The following is a 10,181-nucleotide window of genomic DNA, read 5'->3' on the forward strand; positions in this document are numbered from 1 at the left end:
TTTTCAAACAGGAATAATTGTTTAAGCCCAAATGTTTTATGTGGTTAAGAAAACATGTTTGAAAAACTATTTAGTTTAGTAAATAGGGGCTTGATGTGTCTTATGGCTGATTGATGGATGGCTTATGGATGATATTAAGCAGACATTGTGTAATTGTTCATAACTGTCCATAACACAGAATATATGTAATCCTGTATTATTTTTTTCCCCATTGCTTTCCATCTGTAACAGGTCATTTATTATTTACAGAATAAGTGACCACAATTATCATTAAAAGCTCAAATATAAACAGATAAGCAAAGTTGTATCTTTGTCTCTGTCTCTGTTCTTATTTCATTCTCCCTGCTGCAGATTTCAAGATTAAAGATTCAAAGATTCATAGTTGTTGTCATGTGCACAGTAAGAAAACAAGTTTCCCTGTACAGTGAAATTCTTTCTTTTCTGTCCACAGTGAATGCCCGAAAAGTACAAAAACTGTGGAAAAATTAAAAATAAATATAAAATAAAAATAAAACATACACTTAACTACACACACAAACATAATGAAAAATAAAACTATGGAGTAGAATTAGATATAGACTATGTAAATATAGAAATATACACTGTTATCTGTATGTACAAGTGTAGAATGTTGACTTAGGTTGTTAAAAATATATTTACTTGTGTACAAAACAATATTACTGTAATACGTGCAAAGGTGTGCAGCTACAATGAAATGATTAAACCTCCTTATGTTCCACCTCCTCATTAAATTTAATCAAATAAGTTAGATGCTCTGAATTACAGCATGCAGAAAAAAGAGATTTTGTGAAGGACAAAGAAAAAGACAGACTTTGTTGTACAGCAGTTATAAAAGTTGTTAAACCAGCATTGAGGCTGAATCTTATGACAGTCAACAAAAAGTTTAGTTCTGTTGAACATCTGGCTTATTTCACCCTACTTTATATTTCTCTGCTAGTAGAAATGCAGTGTATGAATTACACTGATAGTGTAAGATATTAGATATTAGCTTCTAGGTCTATAGTCTGTGTGAAATTAAATCATGCATTTTAAGGCTTTCCCAATTAATAATGTCACAAACAAAATTATATTAAATAGCACTGAAAAAAATCTCATTGAGTTTACTTCATTCAAATGTGTATATCAGTTCCATGTGATTGCACTGAATTACATTAAGATAATTTGGTTCCATACATCCAACATGATTTGATCAAATATTTTTAAAACTTTATTTAAATAAATCTCCACGCTCTCTCCAAAGAGGAAATGAGGATCAAACCCAAGACACTGAAATTTTGCAACAGCCACACTACCCCTGCTGTATCCAATGTTTTAATAATGTAATGAAATACAAAAATTTGAGTTTCTGTCAACTGACAACATCCTCTCAAGATGTAATAATGTATTTGTGTAATTTGCATTAATATGGCACATTTTACATGTGCTCACTTTACATAATTCAATCTAGTGATTACAAACTTTAATTCTAAAATTGTTTAATTATAAATAATATATTCTGAATGTCATTTTATTCAATTGAATATTTTATATTCAGAATGTCTCATCACATTTCATTAAATACTTTCATTCACACAGAGAACACAATGATTTCAGGACTACTTCAATTTCTAAAATAAGGGGTTCAGACATTTTTAGCTTTGCACCATGCATTTCTCATTGAATTGCAGTTCTGTAACTTATCTGACATACATTTCATGATATTATACTCTGAATACAGTGTACTGGTGGCACTCACTCACTTACAGTGGATTGTTGCAAGAGCCAGTCCTTAAAATGGGTGGTTCCAGGATCTCATCATGGTATCTCTGTGCATTCAAAATGCCATCAATAAAATGCACCTGTGTTCGTTGCCCATAACATATGCCTGCCCATACCATAACCTCACCGCCACCATGGGCCACTCGATCCACAACGTTGACATCAGCAAACTGCTCACCCACACGACGGTTTCTGACAGTTTGTGCAGAAATTCTTTAGTCATGTAAACTGATTGTTGCAGCAGCTGTCCGGGTGGCTGGTCTCAGACGATCTTGGAGGTGAAGATGCTGGATGTGGAGGTCCTGGGCTGGTGTGGTTACACGTGGTCTGCGGTTGTCAGGCTGATTGGATGTACTGCCAAATTCTCTGAAATGCCTTTGGAGACGGCTTATGGTAGAGAAATGAACATTCAATTCATGGGCAACAGCTCTGGTGGACATTCCTGCAATCATCATGCCAATTGCACGCTCCCTCAAAACTTGCGACATCTGTGGCATTGTGCTGTGTGATAAAACTGCACATTTTAGAGTGGCCTTTTATTGTGGCCAGCCTAAGGCACACCTGTGCAATAATCATGCTGTCTATTCAGCATCTTGATATCCCACACCTGTGAGGTGGGTGGATTACCTCAGCAAAGGAGCAGTGCTCACTAACACAGAGTTAGACAGATTTGTGAACAATATTTGAGAGAAATAGGCCTTTTGTGTACATAGAAAAAGTCTAGTTAGATCTTTGAGTTCAGCTCATGAAAAATTGGGGCAAAAACAAAAGTGTTGCATTTATAATTTTGTTCAGTGTATAATTCTTTTTTTTCTTCAGTGCTTTCGATCTGTAACAGGCCGTTAAACACTTATAGGATAAGTGATCCAAATAATGTGCTATTATTTCAATGAATGTAACTTTTCTCTGTTTTGATCATCTGATTAGGAAAAGCTTAAATATAAGCAGATAAGCAAAGTTGTATCTCTGTTTCTGTGCTCATTTCATACTCCCTGCTGCAGGTGTGTAGCTAATATGAAATAATTAAGCCTCCTTATGTCCCCTCTCTTCATTAAATTGACCAATCAAGGTTTGATGCTCAGAATCACAGCATGCAGAAAAAAGAGATTTTGTGATGGACAGAGACAAATACAGACTTTGTTTTACAGCAGTTGTACATGTTGTAATCATTAAACCAGCATTGAGGCTGAACCTTATGAAAGTCAAGAAAAAGTTTATTTCTGTTGAACATCTGGCTTATTTCACTCTACATTATATTTCTCTGCTAGTAGAAATGCAAGTGTATGAATTACACTGATAGTGTAAGATATTAGATATTAGGTATTAGCTTCTAGGCCTATAGTCTATGTGAAATTAAATCATGCATTTTGAGAGTCTTTACCAAATCAATAATCAAACAAAGAAAATAATGTCAATTTGCACTGAAAAAAAAAAACCCTCGCTTTACTTTACGAATTATACTAGGTAAACAATTTAACTTAGTTCACACATCAGTTATACCAAAAACTCAAAAAAACTCACTCATTGTCCAGTTTATATTGTTATATATTATAGCAAAGTCATACCAAAAACAAACAAAATAATGTTAACTTGCATTGAAAAAAAAAAAAACCCTCACTGAGTTTACTTCATTCAAATATCAGTTCCGTGTGATTGCACTAAATTGAATTAACATCATTTGGTTTGATACAGCCAACATGATTTGATCATACATTTTCAAAGCTCTGAATAAATAAATCTCCACTCTCTCTCCTAAGAGGAAATGAGGATCAAACCCTAGTCAGTGAAATTCTGCAACAGCCATACTACCCCTGCAGTAGCCAATATTTTAATAATGTAATGAAATGCAACAATTATAGTTTTTGACAACTGACATCCTTACAAGATTCCCGAATGCATTTGCATAATTTACATTAATATGGCAGATTTTATATGTGATCACTTTACATAATTCAAACTAGTGGTTACAAACATTAAAGTATGAAACTTGTTTAATTATAAGTAATATATTCTCTTTTTATCTCAATTTTTTGTGTACACAGCAGTGACAATGAAAGTAATTTTATTCACTTGAGTATTTTAATAAAAAGATATTCAGAATGGCTCACTGCCTCATCAAATTGTTTTAAATACTTTCATTCACACAGAGAACACAAGGAATCCAGGCCTAATTTAATTTCTAAGATAATGGGTACAGACATTTTTAGCTTTGCACTATGCATTTCTCACTGAACTGCAGTTCTGTAACTTAATTGACATACATTTCATGATATTATACTCTGAATACAGTGTACTTAAAATGGGTGTGTCCAGATAACCCCATCCATCTTCCCAAGGCTTTGCAACTGGGGTGAAGTGTGATGAGTTGAGTTGATAAAACACAGACACATTACTAGCATCGCTGCAGTATTTTAACTCTGAGCTCATTTCCAGTAGTGTCCGTGAAATCTGTTTTTCCTGTATTATTAAATATTAAAGCATATAGATGAAAACTGTAAAGCTAATGAAGAGACATAGATTACCATCATCACTGATCAGGTGTAATATACTGTAATAAAATAGAGAAAACCTCCTTTCCACCAGTACCAAGTAAACCAGTTTTTTTGTGGTCTAATGAGAAAGAATGAAATACAGATGAAACTTGCTGAATGAAACTGTTATGTATATATATCTATATCTATACCATAACAGTCGGATGTAAATGTATTGTAGTTGCAAAATACACCAAGAAACCAATTTTCTAGGTTTACTTATTCTCAGAGTCTAGTGTGTAGCTAAGATTAGAACCTAAAATAATAACAGGCACTAAAATAACACACACTACCTAAAATAATAACACATATCACATAAAATAATAACACACATTATATTAGAACTTATAATAATAACACACACACTAACTTGGGAAGGTTGCGGGCAGGAAGGGCATCCAGTGTAAGACCTGTGCAAAATCAAAAAATGCAGGGAGGCAGGAAGCAGCAGAAAGACAACAACATTGATTATATTAAATTCTGCAGTAAGGTTCACTGAAAACTGTATATTGATCATAATATTATATTTTTAATGACAAAGTTCCACAATAATAATCTCAAAAATCAGACTGTAGGATTACAGGTTTTAAAATAAAATTGAAAGCATTTTAAAAGGGAAAATATATATTTGTAAAATTAAGCAGATAAATTAAAAACTCCATTGTAATTCTCAGCATTTGAATTTGATGTGAAATTCATTCAGTCTTAAATACAAGAGAGAGAGTGGTGCTGAATTTTTACCTCCACCATTATTACAAGGACTAAAATATGGATAGAATATCTCAGTGAAAGAGTTGATATGAGATCTGGACTTCGCATCATAAAAGGAGACCAGACCCTCCTCATAATCCACAAACACCCCCACCACCTCCACCTTCTCTCTCAGTGTGAGGAGGACAGGAGGACCAGCACAAGCCTTATACTAAATCTCATTCCTCAGCCATACAGTCCAGAATCCATCCTCAGAGCTTAGTGTAATTGACCCCTTCCCTCTAATGGACTCTTTGGCTACTCCTAAATCCTACTTAATTTTCCCTTAAACCTGTACCTCATAATAAAATCTCCCTGAGGATAAACTCTGATTCCCCAGAACATTGTATCTGGTGTATTAGAGATATTCTTTTGTGTGTCTCCATATGTCATTTGTTTTCCATCAGCAGACAGGATGAGATATGAATTTGCTGTGTCAGGACCCAGGGTCACATCCACTGAGCAAAACACACAGAGTGTGTGTGAGATATGAATACACAGGTGAAAAATATGAAATCATCCAATGGATCATATTTATTAGGATTTATAAAAACGATTTGTAGAATATTAAATAATTGAACACTTTTTTTAATTATTCCTTGAAAAAAGGAAAATATATGCAGTTTATGGTAGAAGCTTGTCAAAGATGAGAAATATTAAAGGTGATTAATTTGTCTTTGTAAATTTGTTTGTTTTTTTCAGACAATGCATAGAACGAGTCACAGAACATGAGAGAAAAACATTTGAGGAAAAAACCTTGAGTGTATCTACTGATGAAAATCTGGTAGATTTTACAGGAAAACATCACTTTCATTTATTTTTAATTTAGATTTAGCAACAAAAATGTATAAGACATTTATTATTAGAGACTTATTTCCCAAACATAAAATACAAAAATGTTTCTCACGTGTTTCCTTTAACTTGTCATCGAGTGTTTTAGTGAGTTTCTTTTGGGCTGATTTTTTTTTTTAAATGGGTGGGTTTTAATTCAATTCAATTCAATTCAAAAAACTTTATTTGTCCCCGAGGGGCAATTAAAGGCATGTGAGCAGCATGAAGGGCATAATAATAATAATAATAATAATAATAATAATAATAATAATAATAATAATAATAATAATAATGATAAAAATAATAATATAGAATAATATAGAATAATATAGAATAATATAGAATAATATAGAATATATAAACAAGAACAGTACTAGTAATAAAACTGTGAATGGTTCAGAAAGTTGTAAACTGGGATACAGTGCAGACAGGTTATTAAAAAGCAATTAAGTATTTTCAGTGATTTTAAAAGGTTGATATTTACAAAATATTGCACTGGTTATTTACAGAAAAACAGTGAGAAGAGTGATGATATAATATAATATGTAGGTGAAAATATACAAATAGTTGTCTTGGTAATATACAGGTATAATAATTTACAAGTTGCAGTAAGTCACAGGTTATTGCACTGATGAGTAATAAATAAATAATATAAACAAGTAACTGGTCCTGTTGGGTGCTAGAATGTGCCGTGTGAGATAGTCCTTAAGGTGCATAATAACTGAGGAAAAAATCCCCAGGTGGATACCTGAGTCCCTGTGTGGGTTTGTGTGTAGGAGAGAGAAAGATTGGGAGGCATTAAAGATTGGAGTTCAGAAGCAGAATGGCTTTTGGGACAAAGGTGGCTCTCCTCCTCTGGGTTCTGCATAGGGCTGGATAGGAGACACTCGAATGCAGGGTGAAGAACATGTGAAGGGTCATCGACGATCTTGCCTGCTAGCCTGAGTGCCTACTGGTCGTGGATGTATGAGAGTGGTCTGACAGGCCGGCCGATGATCTTGGATCTTCTGTAGGCTTTAAGCTGTAGTTGGGCTGGAAATCTTCAGTCCAATCTGGCAACACTGAGTGGTACTTGTCCTCTGGTGGGATATATTAGGTAGAAGGTGAACACTGGAAGCAGGAAAGATGGACATTTGTCTAACTTTGACAAAGGTCAAATGTAGATGGCTAGATTACTCAGGTCAGAGCATCTCCAAAGCAAAAGGTTTTCTGGGGTGTTCCCACTGTGCATTGGTTCATACCTAACAAAAGGAAGAACAACCAGCGAACCAAATAGAGGATAATGAGTGCCCAAGGCTTATTGATGCCTGTGGGAAGTGAATGATAACCCAGCTTGTTCGATCCCACAGTAGAGCTACCAGTGGCGGACCGTCAGGGCAAGCAAGTTCTTCTCTGCTGGCCTAAACAGCAGTGATCTGAATCACTGACTTGCATTTTAATATATTTAATATATTTTTCCATGAATGTGTATTAAATTATTCCCAATAGTCTATTCTCTAGATTTCATAGCTTTTCTCTTGGTTGTGCTGCTTCCAGTAGTGTATATTTATGATAGGAGTATTTATCCAATCATATTTCAGATAGTGGCTGACATCATGTGTGGCCGTAAGAATTAAAAGTGCAGGCGCCTGAAGCTTAAAATAAGTGGCAATGAAAGTGTTCCATTAACCAATCAAATTTGAGTTGGCGTCACTGGGGCCATCTAGCAGGCATGTGATTACGTCAGTAATTTCACGTCTTTTGATTGGATAATTGGACTAGTCAGAGACAGCGAACTGCACAAACTAATTAAAATATATATATTTTAACTCACTATGGCTAACGGAGGAGAAGAAATCGATTTGGTTGCGAACATCCTTACAAATGCATTTTCAAGGCGGACTTTTCAAGGAAATCCTTTTGATTCTTCAAAATAGTTCGTAAGCTTTTTCAAGAACCATTTATGCTTATGGGTTTTCTTTTTTTTCTGGGTTTTCAGTTTTCCTTCATTCCAGATCCCCGGGGTGGACTGTGGAGTTTTTTTTGCTGCAGTGAAAGGAAACTTGTGAGACTGAATTGTGTTAATTTGTTTTTTTTTATTTGTTCATTTGTTTGTACATTTGTTATGTAATGTAATGTTCTCTACAAGAGCCTGTGACACAACACACTGTTATATATTGTTTCTATATTCGCTGCATCTCATTTCAGATGCTGCGTCCTCCGGAGATTGCAGTTTGCTGTACACGTCATCAAGAATGTCTTTTTTGAGAAAGTAACCGTAATAAAATTGACTATTCCTTGTGAGGTGTGAAATACTGTAGCCTAATTTCTTTTTTACTTTGCTATTTAACGGTTGATTAGTATCTACTGTATTGCCATGACGTCATAATGATGCTGTAGAGGTAGATTAATTCAGGAAGGACACTAGTGAAGGCCTAGGTGTGAAATGCACGGCCTGCCACTGGGACACTAGCACAAATTGTTGCAAAAAAAAAAAAAAAATGTTGGCTATAATAGAGAGGTGCCAGAACACACAATGCATGACAGTCTGCTGTGCATCAGGCTGTGTAGCAGAAAACTGGTCAGATTGTCCATGCTGATCCCTGTCCACTACTGAAAGTGTCTACAATGGTCACATGAGCATCAGAACTGGACCATGGAGCAGTAGAAGAAGGGGACCTGCTCTGATGAATAACATTTTCTTTTCTATCATGTAGACAGCTGGGTGCATACCTGAGGATGAAATGACATGTTACATCCTTGTGTACTTTGATTTCTATCACGTGTGCTATGTTTATGTCAGTGGTGGATTGGGTGTCTTTACGGGCTAGGTCCCATTCCCACTCACATCTATTATTGAAAGATTCCCGCATTATACACCATGTTCCGCCTTCCCCCCATTCTGTGTTTAAACTGTTGCGAACTGTGGCGTGCATGTAGTTTTCTGTGTATGATCCTCTGTCTGCTTTATTTGTATATACTTTCTCTGTAAATATTATACACATTGATATACACTTTTTAAATAGCACCCTGTTTGGAACACTGTTTTCCCATGCTTTTGGTTAACTAGGGAACAAGGGAAGGGTGTGTATTTTTCTTTTCTTTTTTTGTTATAGAGTAATGGAGTTGGATTGTGCATGTTAGAGGGAGTTTTGTTTATTATTTTGGACTGGCTGACTTCTGAAGCCGTCACTTTCTACCAAATAAACGAGATAAAGAATAAAACCAAGTGGTACTGGGTCATGCCGCTTTTTTTTCTTTTTACCTGTATGTTCTGGTCATTACAGGCAACAGTAAAAATAAAAATAAACTATGCAGCAGAATTTGATATAGACTATGTAAATATAGACTGTTATCTGTATGTGCAAGTTAACAGCAGTAGACACTCCCCTAGCTACATCAATGGGTCTGAAATAGAGCATGTCTCCAGGTTTAAGGTCCACATCTCAGAGGATCTGTCTTGGCATCAGGCCTCAACTCTGGTTAGGAAGGCGCAGCAGCATCTTTACTTCCTGAGAAGATTAAAAAAGTTCACTGAGAGCATCCAGCTCCATCACAGTGTCACACTGAGTGCATCACTGAGAGCATCCAGCTCCATCACAGTGTGGTATGGCAGTTCCAAAGTGTGTGAAAGAAAATCTCCCCAAAGGGTGTTGAAAACTGCCCAACGCATCATCGACCAACTACCTGAGTCTCTCCACCACATTAGATGCCTGCACAGAGCACAGAAAATCATCAAGGAACTAACCTCCCACCCTAGTCACAAACTGTTCAACCTCCTTCCATCCAAGAAGAGAATAAGGACCATCTGCAACAGAACCAGTAGTTTCAGGGCCAGTTTTTTCCCACAACCATAAAACTGCTGAACTCTACAATACACCGCTAGGACACTGATGTCTCAATAACATTTCAACACCTTGCAATTCTTCTCAGTATTATATAATTATAATGTACATAATTGTTAATTTATAGATTACCCCTATTAAACCTATCTATCTATATATGAGGTAAATGAAACAACTCCTGTTTGCAGGCAAGCCCCTCCCACTCGGAAGCTCCAGAGGGAAAGGTAAGACAAAGGGAATCATCATTATCAAACAAACCATTATTTCTCTAATTTCCATTTACTTTTTCTTATTTACAAAAACAAGACACCAAAGTAACAAACATAAATAACACTGGAATGTGCACCTTTCATGTGAGTGAAAAAGGTTAAAAGAAAACAATGAATAAAGTTATCTTGAACAAGACATGGTGGTATGGCTTATGGAACTTACATGTTACATGCACTTACCATGTCACACCAACTAT

The sequence above is a fragment of the Hemibagrus wyckioides genome, linkage group LG07, assembly GCF_019097595.1.
Source record: "Hemibagrus wyckioides isolate EC202008001 linkage group LG07, SWU_Hwy_1.0, whole genome shotgun sequence".
Taxonomy (NCBI): domain Eukaryota; kingdom Metazoa; phylum Chordata; class Actinopteri; order Siluriformes; family Bagridae; genus Hemibagrus; species Hemibagrus wyckioides.